The sequence below is a fragment of the Eretmochelys imbricata genome, chromosome 7 (genome assembly GCF_965152235.1).
Source record: "Eretmochelys imbricata isolate rEreImb1 chromosome 7, rEreImb1.hap1, whole genome shotgun sequence".
NCBI lineage: Eukaryota > Metazoa > Chordata > Testudines > Cheloniidae > Eretmochelys > Eretmochelys imbricata.
In genome coordinates, this window is record NC_135578.1 from 67,919,708 (window position 1) to 67,941,721 (window position 22,014).

Genomic DNA, 22,014 nt, shown 5'->3' on the forward strand with positions numbered 1-22,014 from the left:
GCTGGCTCCTGGGAGCGGCAGCCCTACATTCTGCTCCTTTAGCTGCTGCAGTTCCCGGGAGAGCCCTGCAGTGCTGTGGATACTGATTTATATCCGCGCAAGGCTCTATTTATCTGTGATCTGGCTAAAGTGAATTAGAATTACAATCTCTGGGTATTGGTTGTTCCAAACAGAGGGAAGTCCTTTCTTCTAGGATTTTTCTTCATCTGTGTGGGCAGATAAACCTACAGGTAGGAGACCTCTTGATTTTACTGCAAGGTCTCTGATGCCACAGGAATTGGTGTCAGACGTTATTGACTGGTAAAACATGAATATGATTAGCACATTAAAAACCTGTACTAAACTTTGGAAACTGCTTGTAAGTTCAGTGCGCCAAATCCTGAAGGCCCTGCTTAGGTAGAATTCATTTGTTACTCGGGAGTTTTGCCAGAGCCAAGACTGATGGTTTCTGGTCCTGTATTATTAAATATAAGAGGTTAAATTATGCTAAATTAATGTATTTGATTATTTAAGTGTTATATTGCGTGGGTGTTCACATGCAATAACTGATGGGTCAGATTCGTTAATAGATTTTCCTGTTTTTTTCCTCCTGGTTTATGTGATGTGTAGGCCCATTAGGAGTAATTAGGGACAGACCTGGAGCACGTTCCCCTCATGCTCCTCTCTCTGATGACGCCTCTGTGCACAAAAGAATCTGCGGTTTCTCTTTCTGAACGTTAATTTTGTTTTCATCAATTCTGCCAGCTCTGCTGCTTGAGCAGTTTATTTCTCCCAGAAGACCTGGGAACCATTTTTTTTCAGCCTTTTTTCTTTTTAAGTTTGTGGTGGAGAGCTAAGCTAATTGGCTGTACAAACTTTTTTGAGGCTCTCTTCACTATACCTTTACCGTGAAGGGTCAGAGTTGTGAGCTCCTATGGAAGCTTGTTTGGCAGAGTTCACATCTTACAGACTTTAGAAGTTGTTAGCAAAACAGGAGTAGGAAGTTGACAAGAGATATATTAACAGATTTTAGAGAGCTTCCTTCTGTCTTTTTAAGAGTGGCCGTGGCTGTTCAAGCTAGACATTATGACAATTTAGTACAGTTTGTCCTAAGATGGTTGCAGCACATTATGCATAATATTAATAATGGAAGTGATGGCAATCTATCTAGCTGTCTCCTGCAAAAATGTCATATCAGTTGTTTGTATGTGGATAACAACTTCTGATATTTGTGGTGGCCATTTGATAACATATGCATCGTTCTATTAGATGTTTTGGCGGATAAATACTACCATAATTATTTAAAGACTTGGAAGTCATGGTCACCAAGAACCTGATCCCCAAGCCCTGTGAATTCAATGGGTTTATTTCTATTAATGTCAATAGGTTTTGGGGTCAGGGCCATAGAGATGCTTAGAAAACACTGACATGCATCAACTTTAGGAATCCAAGATTTCTTTCCTTTTTCACTCTGTCCCTGAAATTCTTTGTCATGAGGTTGAGGTGAAGGCGATGTGTGGATTCTCTGTACATTTAATAATTCTGAGCTCCTGAGACAAAACATGCTATTTACAAGCATTACATTTTAAAAAAGCCGCCCCTGTGGAGTAGCTAAGTGTTATACAAGAATTTGTGGATAAACTAAGGCACGGAAAGGTTGCATTACTTAGTCAGGAGTTGAGAATTCAGTGACTGAGCTGGGAATAGATCTGGACTCCTAATCCCTCTATCTAACCAATAAATGTGTTTCCAGATATTGCTCTGGTGGTCTCAACCCTGACGCTTGCATAAATGCCTAAAATATACGTTTAATGTGTGTTAATTGTAATTTTTCAAACTTGTGTACTTTATTAAGTGCTAAGCATGCGGTTTGTTTTTTGTTATTTTGGAAGTCAGAGGCTAGAAAGAAGGGATGGCATTTATATATAATCAGGGAGCTTCAAGCAGTAGGTGAGCTGTAAATGGTGAAGGTATTATGGGAGAAGAGACAATGAAGTGCGATATTAAAAAGTATAGGGAGTGAGTTACAGACTAGGCAGAGATGAGGTCAGTACAGCCAGATGACAAATTGATGGAAATCTTGAGATTAGATGTTACAGAGCATTCTGTAATGGACAGGAAGCCAATGAAATTTCTGAGGTCAGATTTGTTTCCTAGTATGGATGAGGAAATAAACCATCCAAATTTGAACAAATTAAAGAACTGGACCATAGGGTCACTCCAAAGTAGGCTGGATACTTGAAATATCTAAAAGTTACTTTCTAGTGTATGTACACATTTGGTGACCTATTACTGCTGCAGTGCCTTACCACTTGGTCCTTCAAACACAACATAACTGGTATTGAGTAATGCTTGAAAAGCTAGCCATCAATTTCATACTTAGATCTCTCTAAAAGACTTTCTATAAGACACAAGAAGGATCTTAGAAAGATAGTCCAGTGGCACAGGCACTAGGCTGTGTCTTGTGAAACCTGGGTTCAGTTCCGTGCTCCGCTACAGATTTCCTGTGTGAACTTAGACAAATTGCTTAGTCTATCTGTGCGCCACTTCTCCACTCTAAAAATCAGGATGATAGCACTTACCTACCTCACTGGGGTGTCATGAGGCTAAATATGTTAACGAATGAGAGACAGGTACTACAGTAATGGGGGCCATGTAAGTACCTGAGATAAATAGATTCCAAACCTCACTTAACTATTTTTTTTTCAGTATTGAGATCATCAGGCTGTGCAATAGCTATCTTGTATAACCTCATGATCTTCTGTTCATTATTCAATGTGAACTTCATGTTTCAAATTAGATTGTAAACTCTTTGGGGAGGTGTAACTTAGACATCCTCTATATTTGTCTATAGAAATTTTTAGTGATCTAGTTTTGCATCTGCTGTACTTTGTTCTAAGTAAAAAAATGGAGAAAACCTTTATTTAAACAAAGGTTAAAGAGAGTCTTCAGCTTGTATAAATTGTCAGCTTTGCTCAAGTCAATGGAGCTGTGACAATTTACACTAGGTGAGGATCTGGCCAAGAATATATAAGGGGATTTTGGGAAAATGACAGATGCCAGTGAAAAATGACTAAATGTGCCATGTGTTTTTTGTTTGTACAAAATATAGTATATAAATTCATAAATGTGTTCCTAAATAAATGTGACAAATCATGATTGATCTTACTGTTCTCCTGCTATCAGAATTTAGGAGTGAGTCCCCAATCTACATGCAGGTAATAGTAATGTCGGAAAGTCTGGAAGTAGGAAATGGGGTTGAACTGAAAACATCATATGATGGGGTTTCATGGGCACTTTGGTGCTGACACAGCCATACGTGTGTTATGTCTGCATCTTAAGAAATTGATTACATGACCTCCACAATGCTTGTATGTATTGTAGGGCTACGGTATGTTTATAATTTCTTTGAGATGTGTCTGTGTTCCTTGTGGAACAAGATATGAGAACAAGGTTGCTCTAATGATTTATTACACTGCAATGTGCAGCGAGACCAGCCTGAAGTCATAAGATTTGTTGTTCTTTCATAAGTTTTAAATCCATCTTTAAATAGTCTTTCTTTTGAAGGAGGAAATAACATATTGTAATCTTTCCATGTTGGATGCTTCCGTGGGAGTCTCAGCTTGTTTGTGAGGCTCAATGTTTGTCTTATTTCCAGCTCCGTAGCAATCTCTTTAATTCCCAGGTTTGTTAAAGTTGCGAAGCTAGACTGTTGTATGATCCAAAAGACCAAGATTCCCCCAGAAGGTACGTTTTTCAAGCAGTTGTCAGCAGTTCTAGCCCATGTTGTATTTCCCTAGCTATTGAAGCATTGTGTGTTAGATCAGTGGTGTGGAACAGTGATCAACGCGGTGGACAATTTATTTGAATGCTTTCCTGACAGGAGATAGACTTTCTTAATTGCAATAAGTGCCGATAAAATCAGGAGCCCATTGGTATGCTCCCAGCCTGCATACATGTGAGTTTTTCCTGGGATGGTTTGATTTTCAAGATCTTCAGGTTGTTAAAAGAACATTTATCGCTACACCTGGCACTTTCTTGATAAAATCCAAGCAAACAACTCAGTTGAAGGATACTGTAATCTAAAGTATATCCTTAAAACAACAACAAAAAAAGTCTTAACATCTGAGCTTTGCTGGAAATTTTTTTCTTCAATGAAAAGGCATAGTAGTTACACTAATCTGGAAAACTGCCAAACATTGCATTTACATTCAGTACAACCTTAATTCAGAAATCAAACTTAAAAGCTATTGGGAAAGGTTTAGCACTATTCATGCCATAATTTTCCCCAAGATATACAGGTTACAGTGGAGATGAAAATTTTCTTTCTTAAATGATAGAAAATTGCAGTTTTGAATTGTGTAGCAATTAACACTTTAGGTGCTCATTTGTTCATTTTGGCAGCTAACATGGATGGTTTGACAATATCTATAAGTACATATTTATCTGTCTGTATACACCTATAACTATCATTTCTTTGATACACATATCAAGATATAATCCTGGTAAGGCTGAATAGTGTAAATGTTTTAAGATTAACAAAGAATAGAATGATTTATTACTAAGTGGTGGAGGTGGCTGGTTGGTTTGTTATTCCAGTATCAAAGAACATGGTTTTAGTAGTATTTTCCCCATAAGAGGTTAGTTCAAGGAAGCAATTTCCCATATTTTCCAAAAATGTTGTCCAGGAAAGCAGACATTGGAACAAACTCTGTTAAAGTTATTGGAAAAAGCAAGGCTGTTCTCCTCCTGGAAAGAATAATGGCAAATTTCAGTGGGAGCTCTGTTTGGTTATTTGAAAAAAAAAATTCTAGTGGGAAGGTAACTTTAGTTATTCTCCCAAAGTGGTTATTTTAAATATTATCAGTAAATTGATTGGAAGTTAACATTTTGGTTTTTAATTGAATATATATCAAATGCTGCAATACGTAGTATAAATAATTCACCTTACTGCACTACTCCCATGTTTCACGGGGTTTATAGAATGACCGGGATGATGAATCTAACCCTTATTGTGTAATGTCTTAAAGCAATTTTTAAAATTACTTTTCACTGTTCAATTGGAGATTTTGAATGTATCCCTTGGTGTTTGTGTGTAACTTAATAGTGCTGCCTTTCTAACTGCCACATTTTGACTGAATGTTAAACTAATTTTAAATACACATCCCTTCATGTAAATGGTTGTGTGTGTTATTGAACTTGTTCGTGATAATGCCAATCTTTTTGTTAACCAGGTTTTTCTTTCTCATTGAGATTCAACAAAAAAAGAGTGTTGAACATCTTGTTGATTTTTATGATCAGTTCAGTTGGGGGAAGATCTGAAGAGGTCATGTACAGATCCAAACTAGAATTAAAACTTGGTTTAGGCTGAGGATTGAAAGTTGGCTTTCAGGCTGAATTGGGCTAGAGCAGATTTTTATGACATCCTTCATCCTGAATGATGGAAATCTAGTGAAATCAACTGTTCTGATGATCTGAATAGGAAATTGTTTCTTCTAGTTTTGATTTGATGCAGAACTAAAATGGCGAGTTTGAATATGGGAATCTGAATCCTAGTCTCTTCTTTCTTCTTCTCTGCTCTCCTTCCTCCTCCCCCCTCCCAGGTTTGACCAGTCAGCATAACTTTTAGTTAACCTGAATGAATTTTTCATAACATATCTGCTAAAAAATACCTAAAGCACCTCTAGGATACAGCATCCTAAAGGAACAGATCTCTGGACTTTCTGAATGGTTGGTGCTGAGCTGATAATGGGGAAATCTTCGTACTTTATTTGTATTCACTTAGATCTAAAAGCTGCTGTAATGCAAGTGGGATGAGCTGATGAGATAGAACTGTAGTAAACATATGTAGAAATGCAACATACATTTTAGTACATTTGCTGAACATTCATATATTTTAAGACCAGAAGGGACCATTGTGATTATCTACTCTGACCTTCTGCATAATGCAGGTCATAGGATTCCCCTTCACATCCAATAGCTGTGGTTGATTTAGAGTACAACTTCTAGAAAAACTTCCAATCTTGATTTAAAAATTTGCAGTGATGGAGAATCCACCACAACCCTTGGTAAATTGTTCTAATGCGTAATTACTCTCACTGGTGAAAATTTGCAGTTCATTTCTAGTCTGAATTTTTCTAGCTTCAGCTTCTTCTTTTACCTTTTTCTGCTAGATTGACAAACCCCTATTAGCAAGTCTGTTACACATGTAGGTACTTACAGTCTGTTATCAAATCACCCCTTAACCTTCTCATTGAGATTGGAGAACAGCAGAGGCTTCTGTAGTGTTGCTGCCTGGATTAAGCATTGTTTCTCCTCTATGAATTACTTGTTTATGTACCCCAGAAACATAGATAGTGGTTTTGGTTTGTTTTGGATTAATTTTGTGCATTAGAAGAACTAGGCTGGGGACTATAAATTAACCATCAGTGCTGTCTACATACATGCAGGTCACAACCTTCCAAATTTTTCTGTCATGAGAGAGAGAGAGAATTAATTACAGTCCTAATTGACTGTTTCTTTGGAAATAAGCAGGAAGGAACTGCTAGAAAGTAAAGTGATTAATCAGTTAGCAAATTACATAAATCAAATTTATAAGAAAGTTAATCATCATAAACCTTCAGAAAACAGAAGCTATCACTTTTTACACAGGGCTTTTGCTGTGTGTCTTTTACCAGTATTCAAGGGAATGTTTAAAGATACACCAGTGACATGTTTTGTGCTTGACCGTCTGTCACTTCCTGCCTTTCCCCAGAGAATGCAAGATGTGGTAAAGTAATATGTCACGGGTGGCCAAACCACAGCTCATGAGCTGCATGTGACTCTTTTACAGTTAAAGTGTGGTTCTCGGAGCCTTCCCCACCACCCTATTCTCCGCGTACCAGACTGTTTAGGGGAGCTCAGGGCTTCTGTCCGGGGGGAGAGGGGGGAGGGGGGTGTCTCAGGTCTTGGGAGGCACCTGCTGGGGCTGACGCCCTGAGACACATCCCGCCTAGGGGTGAAAGTGAGGCGGTACAGGCCAGTACGGCGTACTGGTAAGAAGCTGGTACTGGCCTGTACGCAGCCCACATTAAAGCACTGCTGCTGCTGGGGGGGCAAAAGGGGCAACGATTTTAAAGCCGGGCCTCTGATGGGGAGGGGCAAAAGGGCAGCTGCCTTGGGACCAGAGCCCTGGGCCCTTTTAAATTGCTGCTGGAGTCCCGGGCGGCGGGGGCCAGGCAGCGCGGATGGGCTGGCTGGGGAAGGCTGACCCCAAGCCCCGTCCCTTCTGCCGAAGCACCGCCCCTTCTGCGGACCAGAGCTGGCCCCTGGACTGGTAAGAATTTATTATTACTTTCACCCCTGCACCCTCCCCAACCCCACATGGCAGAAGCCCCTAGCCCTCCTTCTCCACTGCAGGGCTGAAGCACCAAGCCTGAGCAGGCACGACCCAGGTCTTAAACTTCTGAAGATTGTACTTTGTGGCTCAGAGGGTCAGTAAGTTTGGCCACCCCTGTAATATGTGCAGATATCAGAATTTATCTATAGAGCTCTTATTAGAAGGCATCAATTTAGTTTATCAGCATACATGGACAAATAACTCTATTTGCATAATAAATAATTTTTAAATGATAATATTGCTATTTATTTAATGACTGACAGCCAGGACATTTGTGCACTTTCACTTTGCCACCTGAAGCCTTTCAGTTGCTATTTCATGTAAAATACTTAGGTGCAGGCTTAACTTGGAGCATGGATGTTGATGGTACTACTTGTGTGCTTACATTTAAACTGTGTGTGTGTAAATGTGTGCGGGCTTGAGGTCTTAGCTACCATAAATAATCCTAGGAAATAATCCATTTTCATTCATTCATTCACTCTTGTCAGTTGATGACCAGCAGCCTCATACAGAAGGAAATATGAGGCTTTCTGCTTAACATGAGCCTTGGAAGGCTGTGAATGCTGATCCCATGACAATCCAAACCAAGCTCAGGAGATAGCGAAGCTGCATGGGATCTAGAGAGGAGAAAGATTTGATGCAAATTAACTTCCTGCCTTGCAGCAGCTCTGTAACGTTTAATTCTTGAGTGCCCTTCATGTCCTGATATGGGGACTCACTGGAGTCCTCCTATAGTGCTAGGCTTTCAACTGATTCCTTCATGCAGACTCTAGTGAAAGTGGAGGGAGAGCCTTCTAAACCCCTGTTTGGGGTTCCTTCTTTACCATTTCCCTGGATTTTAGGGGCTGTGTCTTGACACCTTGGACATGTCTGGCTGTTTGTTTGTTTTTTGGAAGAGCTGGGAGGTCCTGAAGTCTTCAGGCTCTGCCTTCTTTAAATATTTGCTCCTGGTCAACTGAATATGAAACAAGTAGAAAGCACAGCTTACTCTGGGATGTCCAAGGCTGGACTGACTTATCCCAAGTTCCCAGCTGCCATATACTTGTATAGCCATTGGGCCAGGCAGGCAGATACTATGAACTGGACCATGAGAAGGAGCCAGCCATAGCTGGCCTAATGCAGTATTCCACAGCTGGTAACAAGAGGCTGTTCCAACATCCAGAATTAAGTTTCCAACGCTGTGTTTCTGAGGGTCACAATCCACATCACTATTCCAACGGAGGAGGGTAAAACCTATGGCATGGGGTAGAATGTATTTGATATTGTTGTGACCTATGATACTGAAAGAGAGTAAGCCAAGAGGAAGCTGTGTTGGCAGATTCTGAACTTAATTTGAAATAACATTTGTGGACTACAGTAAATATGTGTAAAGAGTTGTCACTTTGGATGGGCTATCACCAGCAGGAGAGTGAATTTGTGTGGGGGGGGTGGAGGGTGAGAAAACCTGGATTTGTGCTGGAAATGGCCTAACCTGATGATCACTTTAGATAAGCTATTACCAGCAGGACAGTGGGGTGGGAGGAGGTATTGTTTCATATTCTCTGTGTATATATAAAGTCTGCTGCAGTTTCCACGGTATGCATCCGATGAAGTGAGCTGTAGCTCACGAAAGCTCATGCTCAAATAAATTGGTTAGTCTCTAAGGTGCCACAAGTACTCCTTTTCTTTTTGCGAATACAGACTAACATGGCTGTTACTCTGAAACCAGTAAATATACAAATTACAGCTTAAGCTAATGTAACTTTAACCTTTGACCCAAATCGCTCTCTGCATTTATTGGCAATCTGGGTTCTGTTCCCAACCGTGGATATGTTTCCAGAATAGCTAGTACACTCAGCACTCACTTATCCTATCTAACCTTCATTCATTCTTATGACGGTGTTACGCTTATAAGATAGCACCCATCACCTTCGTGTCTTGAGTGCTTCCAAGTGTTAAATAACCCAAATCCTAATAAGCAAGTAGCCCGTTTTTCCTTCCCTTTCCCCGAAGCAGTCAGGACTACTGTTTTTTTATTTTTTTAGTGCTCTCCTTCTTGCGTGCTCTTTGTTGCAGCTCTGGGAAAGCTAAGGTAATGTGGCTTTTGCCCTTCATTCTGAAGGCTGTAGGATGTGTGGTTGTCCTTTCCTCCTCCTCCTCCTCCTCCTCCTCCTCCTCGTAATGCATTCCAAAGATTATTTGAATATCCATATAAAAATGTCTTCACTATAAAGGAACAGTATGCATGTAATACAATCCAGTATATCGTGTCTGAGGCTGATATGAGGATGTTGATAGTAATGTGGCTTGTACAGTAAAGAAACATGAACCAGAGAAATGTTATCAGCCATTATCAACGTACTTGTAGTAAGAATTTACAGTATTCTCACTTTCGCTTTTAAATAACTCATTGAATGGCCATCAATAATTTCATTGTGAAGAAAGGTTGATAAAGTGCCTAGGGATTCAGACATTCTATGGGTCTGATCTGTCCCTGGACTTTGGAAAAGCATACTGGGGAGAGGCTGTCATTTTCATTTGGTACTTTTCTCTTCTACTTTGTAATTCTGCTGTTCCTCAATTGAACTTCCTGTGTTAGCACCAGCATGTAAATAAAATAAATACATTTGTGACCTTCTAGGAACTTCACAGTTGTCAGTGTGCTACAGCCTGGGACCACACACACCTTTATGGTAACTGTAGACAGAGAAATCATTCTTCTTTTCCAAAAGTCTAGATACCTACCACTTGAACTAGAGGAAACTCTCCTTTATCTGTTAGCAATATGGGGCAGATGACACAATTGAGTAGTTCTGTTCTGTCCATCGGAGAAGAGTGATGCATATACACACTTTTTACTTAACAGACAGTAAATACCTTAGTATAATTTTGTTAGCAATTATTTTCTTTTGCCTGTAAATTGAACACTACACTTTTTTAAAAAAACCACATGAATTGATATGAAATTGAGAAGCTTTTGCTTTTATTTCTTTTGCTCTCAGCAGGTTTCAATACCTTAATTTCCAATATACTGATGAGCATTTTGGTAAAAGACAGCGAATGTCTGTTTTGGAGTTGGCCTTAATGTTTGAAGAAAAAAATCTTATTCAGCTTTTACAATAAAAAAAGGCTCAAAGTTATAATAACCCCATATTATATATACTTCTATCTAAAAAATCATTGAGAACCTCACAAATAGTTCCTGATCATATTAGAAATGAACATCTTGCAAAATATTTACAACACTAGAGCAGAGCCTGTACAAAATATGAAGTGTCCTTTAAAGAGTGTGGTTAGGACTGGAAAATTTCAGCGTGAAATGTTGTCCAGACTGCTGGATGTAGTCTCACGTACACGTGTGTGCATGATAGAATATATAAATATAAGGCCATCCATACTGGGTCAGATCAATGGTCTATCTAGGGGTTCTCAACCTTTTTCTTTTTGAGCCCGCCCTCTCCTCCCCCCCACCTAACACGCTATAAAAACTCCACTGTCTACCTGTGCTACAATAACTGTTTTTCTGCATATAAAAGTCAGGGCCAGCGTTAGCGGGTAGCAAGCAGGGCAATTGCCCATGGCTCCATACCTCCAGGGGCCCTGCAAAGCTAAGTTGCTCAAGCTTCAGCCCTATACGGTGGGGCTCGGAGCCCCGGGCTTCAGCCCCATACGGTGGGGCTTTCTGCCCTGATGCCCAGCAAGTCTAATGCTGGCTCTGCCTGGTGGACCCCCTGAAACCTGTGCACGGCCCCCCAAGGGGCCCCGGACCCCTGGTTAAGAGCCACTGATCTAGTCCAGTATCCTTTCTCCTGGCAGTGGCTGGCAACCAATGCTTCAGAGGGAATGAACAGAACAGGACAATCTGTCGTCCGGTCCCAATTTCTGGCAGTCAGAGGTTTAGGGACACCTGGACATGCGGTTGCATCCCTGACCATTTTGATTAATAGTCATTGATGGACCTATCCTCCATGAACTTATCTCATTCTCTTTTGAACCCAGTTATAGTTTTGGCCTTCACATCACCTGGCTGAAAGTTCCACAGGTTGACTGTATTCATGTAAAGAAGTGCTTCCTTTTTGTTTCTTTTAAACCTGCTGCCTATTAATTTCATTGGGTGATCCCTGGTTCTTGTGTTGTGTGAAGGGGTTAATAACACTTTCTTATTCATTTTCTCCATACCAGTCATGATTTTATAGACCTCTGTCATATCCTCCTTTAGTCACCTCCTTTCTAAGCTGAACAGTCCCAGTCTTTTGAATCTCTCTTCATATGGAAGTTGTTCCATACCCCTAATTATTTTTGTTGACTTTCTCTGTCCTTTTCTAATATATCTTTTCTGAGATGGGGCATCCAGAACTGCATGCAGTATTCAAGGTGTGGGTATATCATGGATTGATATAGTGTCATTATGATATTTTCTATCTTATTATCTATCCCTTTCCTAATGGATTGTTAGCTTTTCTGACTGCCATTGCAATCTGAGCAGATGTTTTCAGAGAACTATCCACAATGACTCCAAGATCTTTCTTGAGTGGTAACAGTTAATTTAGACCCATCATTTTATATGTCTAGTTGGGATTATGTTTTCCAATGTGCATTACTTTGCATTTATCAACACTGAATTGTATCTGCCATTTTGTTGCCTAATCACCAAGTTTTGTGAGATCCATTTGTAATTCTTAGCAGTCAGCTTTGGACTTAATGCAAAATTATTCAAAGTAGTTATCTGAAAACTTTGCCACCTCACTGTTTACCCTTTCTCCCAGATCATTATGAATATGTTGAACTGTGCAAGTCCCAGTACAGATCCCTGGGGGACCCTGCTATTTACCTCTCTCCAGTGTGAAGACTGACCATTTATTCCTACCCTTTGTTTTCTATCTTTTAACCAGTTACTGATTCATAAGAGGACCTTCCCTCTTATCCCATGACTTCTCACTACTTTTAAGAGCCTTTGGTGAGGGACCTCGTCAAAGGCTTTCTGAAAGTCCAAGTACATTATATCCACTGGATTACTGTTGTCCACCTTTGTTTGACACCCCCTTCCTTCCTCCCCCCAGAATTCTAATAGATTGGTGAAGCATGATTTCCCTTCAGAAGCCTTGTTGATCTTGCAGAAAATCATGTTCATCTGTATATCTGAAAATTCTGTTCTTTACTATAGTTTCAATCAATTTGCCTGGTACTGAAGTTAGGCTTACCGGCCTGTAATTACCAGGATTGCCCCTGGAGTCTTTTTAAAAAAATCAGTGTTACATTAGCTATCCCCCAGTCATCTGGAGCAGAGGTTGATTTAAATAAGTTACATACCTCAATTAGTAGTTCTGCAATGTCATATTTGAGTTCCTTTAGATCTCCTGGGTGAATATCACCAGGTCCTGGTGTCTTATTACTGTTTAATTGATCAATTTGTTCCAAAACCACCTCTACTGATGTCTTCATCTGGAACAGTTCCTCAGATTTGTCACTTAAAAAGAATTGGTCAGGTGTGGAAAACTCTCCTCTGCAGTGAAGACCAATGCAAAGAATTTATTTGGCTTCTCCACAGCAGCCTTGTCTTCCTTGAGCGCTCCTTTAGCACCTCAATTGTCCAGTGGCCCCACTGATTGTTTGGCAGGCTTCCTGCTTCTGAGCTACATAAAAAAAAATTGCTGTTAGTTTTTTGTGTCGTTTTTAGTTACTCTTCAAATTCTTTTCTGGCCTGCCTAATTATACTTTTACTTTTGACTTGCCAGAGTTTATGCTCTTTTCTCTTTTCCTCAGTAGGATTTGACCTCCAATTTTTAAAATATTTGTTTCTAACCGCCTCTTTTACTCTGTTTAGCTCTGGTGGCATTTTTTTGGTCCTCTTAGTGGGTTTTTTATTTTTTTTGAGCTTCTGCTCTGGTGTTTTTAAAAAGTTTCATGCAGCTTGCAGGCATTTCACTCTCGTGACTGTTGCTTTTAATTTCCATTTAATTAGCCTCCTCATTGTTGTCTAGTTCCCCTTTTTGAAGTTAAATACTAGTGGAGTGGCTTTCTTGTTGTTTTATCCCCTACAAGGATGTTAAATTTAATTACATTATGTTATTACAGCTAATTACAGTTGCTATTACTGAGTGGTTCAGCTATATTTGCATCTTGAACCAAACCCTATGTGCCACTTAGGACTAAATCAAAAATTACCTCTCCCCTGGTAGGGTTACAGGACTAGCTGCACCAAGAAGCAGTCATTAGTGGTGTCTAGAAATTTAATTTCTGAATCCCATCCTGAGGTGTCATGCTCCCAGTCAATATGGGGATAGTTGAAATCCCCCATCGTTATTGGGTTTTCTGCTTTTTTATAGCTTCTCTGATCTACTGGCCGTTTCACAGTCACAGTCACCATCCTGGTCAGGTGGTTGGTAGTATATTTCTACTACTGTGCTCTTTTTATTCAGCCATGGAATTTCTATCCATAGAGATTCTATGGTTCCATTTGATTCATTTAAGATTTTACTACATTTGACTCTTCTTTCTTTCACATACAATGCTTCCTCCCTCCCAGTGCAATCTACTCTGTATTACCATGCCTCAATGATTATCATCATTCCACCAAATTTCTGTGATATCTATCATATCAATATCCCAATTTAATACCAGACCCTGAAGTTCACCAATCTTAGTATTTCGTCTGCTTGCATTTATATAAAAGCACTTATAAAAATTTTCAATATTTAGTTGTCTGTCTTCATGAGATGTAATTGAATAGATCTCTTTTTCGTTTGACGTTTCTCTTCAATTCCTAACTGTACTTTATCACTATCATCTTCTCTTTATTGGGATATAAGTATCCCCTTTAATAAATCCTCCCCGTCTGTCCGAACCGTGTGCTCTTCTGTACCTGTCAGCTTTCTCCCAGCCCTTGGCTTAAAAACTCCTCTACGACTTTTTAAATTTGACATGCCAGCAATCGGATTCTGTTTTGGTTTAGATGGAGCCCATCACTTCCTGTATAGGCTCCCCCTTTCCTAAAAAGTTTCCCAATTCCTAATAAACCTAAATTCCTCCTCCCAACATCAGTATCTATCCATGCATTGAGACCCTGCATTTTTGCCTGTCTAACTGGCCCTGCACATGGAACTGGAACCATTTCAGAGAATGCAACCATGGAGGTCCTGGACTTTAAACTCTGACCTAGCAGCCTAAATTTGGCCTTCAGGACCTTTCTCCTTTTCCCTAAGTCGTTGGTACCTACATGTACCACAACCACTGCCCCCAGCTTTGTACATAAGCCTCTTTAGATGTCTTGAGCTATCCACAGTCTTGACACTCAGCAGGCAATTCACCATCCAGTTCTCTCAGTTATCACAAACTCAAATATCTCTTTCTAATTAGCAAATCCCCCATGACTATAATCTTTCTTCCTAACAACAGGGGTCCCCTCCCCTGGAAGAGTATTCTCAGTGTGAGAGGATACCATGACATCATCTGGAACTTGGGTCCCAACTGTTGGATTTTTTCCCCCCGTTCCAGCTTGACATTCCCTTTCCCCTTTGATCCTCATCAGTAGCACAGCAGCTGTCAGACTGGGGATTGGGACCGTGCTGCTGTGTCGCAGGAAATCTCATCTGTGTACCTCCCTATCTTCCTTAGCTCCTTCAGTTCAGCCACCATCATCTCAAGAGCCTGTACTCTGTTTCTGAGGGTCATGACCTTTTTGCATGTCTGACACTTTCCCAGAAGGCAGGGAAATGGATAGGCCCTACTCTGATGCTGGACTTCTGTCTGCATTATTTTTACCCTTGTGTTTGTGGGTTTTGTTTTGAGGGGGGTGTTTATTGGCTTAAGTGTAGAGAATGTTTGTTTGGTGAATATGATTGTCATACACCATTTCTAAACACCACTGTTTTATATATTATATTTATGTATTATGGGTGTATATTTAGAAAATCCATACTAATATCTACACATACACAATAGTGTATTATATCATGTATTATGCATTTTTATATTTGTGTTTATATATATAAAAATACAAACTTTGTCACACATTGTACTGTATTAACACTTGCATTAAATATTTCTTAATTGTTTCTAACAAAGATTACAGATCAAAATCTGTTTGTTTATATTCCTAGTGTATTTCTTTGGGTAGAAATTCCTAGATAAATTAATGTTCTCGAACAACTGTTTGCACTTATGAATGTGCATACATGACATTTAAGTATAGTAATGTAAATTGTTTCAAACTGAATTTCAGTACTAGAAATATTAATTTTTAGTCTTGCCCTTTGTTTCTTAGTATATCAGGCATGGTGCTGGGTATTTGATCATCTATAAAGCAGTTGACAGTATTATTTATCAACTATGAAGTGTAAATTAATTGTTGTTGTTAGAAAACATTGCGTCCTACACATTTTAAAAGATTTAGCTATTCTCCAACTCCCTTTAAATGAAACCTGACCACAGTTTCAGGCACCAGTTTAATAAATCTTTGTTTCTTGTAATCAGGCAATATTGAATACGCTGTCTTTAAAATATGGGTAGGTACGAATTTCATTTATATAGATGTATTTGTGCCTATATGTACTAAATCTATAACTTTATGAAAGAAATGCAATGTTTAACCTATTCAGCATGATGCTAAATCTTTGGTAGATGGGTGATTACATATAGTGGAACATTTCTAGTGAGGTCACTTTTCTTTCCAGGGTAACATTTGTTGAATGAAAGGCAAAATCTAGAAAATAATATTGATTTTAAAATTTGCTGTGCAGCAGCTGTTCTATACCTGGTTTTAATGTTGTTAAAATATTCCAGAATCAAATACACAGCCTGGTGGTCCAAACCCAGAAAGGATTTTGGTTTTACCATGCTACTGTATTTACAATCAGAGATATCAGCCTATTTGATAAAAGCCACGCTTGAAATATCTGTGATGAATAGGAAACTTTTCCAGGCAAGTGCCCTCTGCTTCTGGCATTTAAGATGGCATTGAAAAATAAAAGGCTGAAATTTTAAGTGTTCACTAATCTTGTCAACCTTGGACAAATATCTCAAAAATAAGACCCTAAAAGTTGAGATCAAAGGATCAAAAATGCTGAACACTCGAGGTGTTTACAGTTACAAAGGTAACCCACATTTGAAAATGTTGGTATTAATCATGTTTTGATAATTAATAAGCAATCATTTGTCAATCCGTAGCCAATTAATTGATGATTGACCATTAATAGAAATGTTAAAGGCGATTGATTATATGTTTAGTGAGAGGGATTCTCTCAAGTCTGGATAAGTTTAATAATAAACCTCGGTTAAGTCAGTTTGATTTTATTTGCTGATTATCAGTTAGTAAAGACAGCACATACATAGAGAGGCCTACAGTTACCAACAGCTGTGGAAGATCTTCCCTGCAGTTCTCTGACAGTCTGTGTCCAGCCTGCAGATGATCTCATTTCCTTGTGATCTTTTAGTGTAATTGTACCCTTTGTTGTTCTCCTTGTTTATCATTCTAACCCTTAACTATTTCCTCCTTTTTTGCACTTTTCCTTATCTCTAGGTTATTTCCTGACAAATTTTGCGGTTAATGTGATAAAATAACTGTAACAGCCGTCTTCATGTTTTGCAGTTAAGATTGCAAAAAAATTCTGTAACAGAACTTTAAAAAAAATATGCTGAAGGTTCAGGTGTCTTGGTAGCAGAGCATCATGGGAGTCTTGCTTCCAGGCAAGCCTTAAAATCTTTCTTGACACTATATTAAGTGTCTCCAAGGCGATTTAAAGATGTAGCACAGATCCAAAAGCCCATTGAAATCAATGGGTGTCTTTCCCCTGAGTTCAGTGAGTGTTGGGATAGGACCTAAATGACCAGTCAGTACAACTTACAAGCATAAAAATAATTAATAATGTGTCCAATCCTAGAAAACAAGCCTAAAGAACCCTTTTAAATATGCTTGGTGAGTTCGTCATTATTTTTCCTCTACATACACTTGATAATGTGTGTGGTGGGGTGGATTTTATCTAGCAATTCAGTTATTTTAATATTTTAATAGTAATTTTAACTGTAAAATACTATGGTGGACACATTCGCTGCAGAGGGGTTTTCTACCCCAGCCCTCCAGTACGCTGGCAAGAAGGGCAGTATTGGGAAAAAGGACTAAAAGTTCCATATTTAGGTGGAGTCCTATTGCCCTGCACGAATAACGTACAGGTGCATAAGCCACTATATTCCAGACCATAGACTAGAATAATGACTGTAGAGGTCTGCTATCTGGGTTCATTCCCTACTCCCGGGCTAGGAGGCATATATTTTGGCCACTGATTTGGCTTTATTCAGAAAAAATAAATTAACCTTCAATGAATAACTCTAATTTTAAAATTATATTGCAGATCACCATTGCATTGCCATGATAAAGCCTTCCTAAAGTTTTCCAATCCAGGGTATAAAGAGCAATGCAAGATAGAGAGCATATGTAGCTATTCAGTCCCGTAAAGCAGATATTTCTGTGTGGTCATCAAGAGCCAAAGCCATGTGGCCTTTCTGAAAGGTAGTCTTCTATCAAAATTCTACCTACCAGGGAGCCACAAGGTTGGTGAGATTTAGAAACCCCTCACCACATCAGCACACCTTCAAAGTGCTTAACATTATAGCATATATTAAAAATGGCATTTTTAATGATGTATGTAGATTGGCTGTTCTTGGACTTTTTCTATAAAATATTGTTTCCCTGAAAGATACAGAATTGGGGCTTTTTGACAATTTAATGCAGATTAAGATAATTAATATGATAAATGGCTCAAATTGTAAAGGGCATCTGGCCAGACGCGCTTGATTTGTTGTACTGTGATTATTTTATTTTATTTTATTTTATTTACCTGAAATTCAGAGAAACCCATTACATAGTTTAAGAAGATTAGTGTTGTGCCCAATGACATTCGATGCTGTGTGTTAATCTCAAACTTTGTCAGGAACTTGCTCCTCCCATGTTGATCTAAAACAGTCCAAATGTGGTCATCATGCTGGCATTCTGCATAAGCCACTTACTCCAGAGGGATTTGGGGGAAGGTTGAGGGCCTATTCCCAGAGACAGTGAGGGTGGAAAACAGCTTTTGTCGATGGTTCAGTGGCTGAGGTGAGTTATTTTGATTTTGTTCCTTTGGAATGTTTGTATTTAATTCTGCTGGGTGCATTATGCTGTTGCAGGATTAAGTAAATGTAAAATCCCTAGATCTCTTGTACAGGAGTCCTTTTACTGTTACTTGTAAATAAATGTACAATTTGTTTTCTGCTCTCAAAGTGCTAAATTATTGTTGCCGGCCTGGTAACAGATGGTAGGGCCTTCCAAGTCAATGTCCTATTAAAGGAGAAATCAGTGACATGGAGTCTTCAGATATTCTTAATGGAATTTGTTTTTTTTTACACTATATGTACCGGTCCTTGAATGGAGGCGCTCACAAACAGCATGGAGGCAATAATCTGTTTCAGGAATCTCAGCTCAAACTCCAATGCCCCAGTCCCAGGGAGCAACTTTGCCTCGAGAGTCCACTCTGATTAGAGAGATTAAGACAGAGAGCAAACTCTTTTGCTGCTTGCCACAACTTCCCAAAGCAATTTGCTTCAGAAAACCAACAATGCAGAAAACCAACAACCAACAAAAAAAGACATTATAAAATTGTGTGCCACAGCTCCACCAGGGGACTCTGGCCACACCAGTACTTAACAATTAAATAACCGGACATTGACTCTCACAGGTGTCTTTTGATTAAACATTTGTAAAGAGAAAATTAACTGTAGCCTATTTGGAGCCATGTCTTGGTACAGTTCTCCACTTCTTAAACATGCCATTCATTGAAGTATTAATTTCCATTATGGTCAAGACTCTGCCAGTTATATGTAGTGGAAGCCAACTATAATAAAAGTCCTCTTAAAGTGGAGTTTCAGAGTAACAGCCGTGTTAGTCTGTATTTGCAAAAAGAAAAGGAGGACTTGTGGCACCTTGGTTAGTCTCTAAGGTGCCACAAGTACTCCTTTTCTTTTTAAAGTGGAGTGGAAGTCCCAGATTGCATCAGTGCATTTCAGTTGACTTTCACTCTTCTTATAGTGGAACTTCACTCAGTTCATAGCAAAGTTTCATTTCATTCAAAGGATGAATCTTAGATGAGGAAAATGAGGTGTGTTTACCATTTGTTAGCTAACACGTTTAGTACTTAATATGATTTTAAAAGCCATTTTGTGCCTACTGTAGTCAGTAGTGTTAAACTTAATACCTGAGGGAGGGAGAGGAGCTTTTTTCCTGCCAACTTGGGGTACATTCCTTTCCCCTGTCATAACTTTAAAATTGGCAGCTTTTGCTTATGACACTTCAAAAATTTTACAGCCAAAAGTACCCAACAATTCCTGCTCTCATGCCCTCCCATTCCCACCCCTCACAATATTTGGTGGCAGAAATGACATAATTTGTATGGAGATAATATTATAAATACTTGCAAAGTGCTGTTTTTACATCTGTATGTGACCCGAGTTTCAAACTCATTGAAGTCAATGGGATTCTTGACTTCTGTAGATTTGGATTCTGCTTTGAAACTTGGTCATTTGATAGAGCTGTAATTATAAAGGTTCTTTTCTTCCAGTAGAAAATGTGTGATAGTTTTGCTTGAGAACTACTAAAAATGACTTAGGCCTTGCCAGTGGTTTTGTAGGCAAATATCTGGCCTCCTCACAGGTATGTGCTTACTGTTGTATGTGGAGACACCCAGATTTATGTAGATGATGCATCTTGAACTATAATCCATTTAATAGTAATACGTCCATGTTATGTCTATTTGCATTTACTCCTTTTAAAGCTCTGGATTGGCGCAATAATAGATGAAAGGCCATGTAACCCATAAAGGCAACGGGGAGTGTGTTGTTGAGGCGTGAGGTCAAAGGCGGAGTGCTTCCTATACTCTTGGCACCTTTAATACAGTGGTAACGTGCCACACAGTACCTTATTGCTTTTATAAAATGTCTTGTTTGAAGAAAGGGAGCATTACTTTTTGACATGGAACTTGTTTATCTCATCTGCCACAATGTCAGTGTGGAATACTCCAGGTCCACAAATCTACTTCTAGTTTTAAAAGGCAGTATGCAAAGAGGTGCTTTAAGACTTTGGAGCAGATCCTTAGCTGGCATGAATTGGCATAGCTCAATTGATTTCAGTGGTGCTATGACAGTTGACTTTGAGTATATGCCCCCAAGTCAGTTGTAGCCATGAGAATCTAAAATGCCAGCTATAATGTGCAGAAAACCAATTGCCTAAGTAAAGAGCTGTATATTCTTATTACCATGTATGACACATAATCAGACTGGGTCAGCTGAACCATGTTTATTCCAGTGTATGGTAAAAGTTGGGGGATCAGCCTTTCTGTTGCGTTGGTGTAAATCCAGAGAATTGCCACTGAAGATATTGTACTTGAAGTCAGAATAAGTCCTGTAACTTGAAATCAACATGGACTAGATTGATAGTGTGTTTAAAGAGGGGGTAAAAATGGTTTTGTCTGGTTTTGGTTTTTGTTCCCCTCTCCCCAGTCTTGCCTTATTACATTCATATAAAGTAGTTTGTGGACTCTCCCACAGACTGCTATTAGAACCTGTCAGATAATGTTTATTCCAGAACAGAGCAGTGCAAAAGCTATGAAACATTTCTACCATTACAAAATGCTGTATCCAGTTTTACTGACCCTCATAACTGTGCCATCAATCATCAAGCTGCAGACACCTAAGAAAGGCGTGCATATGTCCTCTGCATTTCACTGTCAAACTGAAAGCATATTGATATGGTGAAAACTGCCTACTGTGGTTGGCTAAAGCCTTCTGCAGCATCATTCATGCTCGCAGAGTTGAATTTGAATGTGAGTGCAGATGCTTCCTCCAGTGTTGATCCATATGGATTCCGTTATCTACTACATCCTTCATTTTGCAGCCCAAAATTCAGTTAGTCAAGAATGCTAAGTTATCTGGTTTAGCCTGCTGTTGTGTGAAAATTTAATGGTGCAAAACCTGGTTAAACACTGAGACCAGTGGTTTGGTTCTTTTTTTCCTTCGTGACAATGAATGGACCAAATATGATGATGTGACTTTGGGTGCAGCCTCTGCCTGAACCTCCTAATCCAGCATGTGTTTAACCCAGTGGCATGTAAATCCCAGGAGTTTAATTAACCAAGTCCCCCCTCCCACGGTACCAGTTTAGGGAAACTACAGCTCTAATCTTAAATCGTGTCCCTGTTGGCAGAGAAGATATATGAAAGGGAGAGTACATCGTAACACACACATTTTATCAGAAGCCATAGCACAGGAAGATAGCTGAAAGGCATAAATATTTGTATGCTGGGTCTGTTCTTTTTTTTTTTTGGCATCCCTATTAATAACAGAGCATGTTTCCATTTAATGACATCTTAAGCAAGCTGTGTTAGGAGTTAGTGATTGCATGTTTAATTATGGAAATAAGCACCAACCAAGCCAGTCATTCACTCTTACCCCAAGGGAGCTATATTTCTTGGAAAGCACTGATGGAAAAGTCAATGTGCTTGAGTCTCAGCTGTGGCATAAAACCCATGGCACATTTTGTTTATGCCACTGTGTTCATGTCATTTCAGTGTATGTGTCTGTGAACAGGAGGGGTTAAAGGTACATTTGTGAGCTTATATGTTGGTTTCCATCATGCCATTGACACCTACTTGCAT

At 39.3% G+C, this 22,014-nt stretch overlaps 1 protein-coding gene across 1 annotated transcript in view; it reads left to right on the plus strand.

The window, feature by feature from the left end:
- The first annotated feature begins 7,234 nt into the window (after nucleotides 1-7,234).
- The window catches only part of RET (ret proto-oncogene), an 88,396-nt gene continuing 73,616 nt past the window's right edge, over nucleotides 7,235-22,014 (plus strand). Inside the window, exon 1 of the mRNA XM_077822215.1 lies at nucleotides 7,235-7,294. The gene's annotated coding sequence lies outside the window, so the exon portion shown is untranslated. The remainder of the gene's footprint in view (nucleotides 7,295-22,014) is intronic.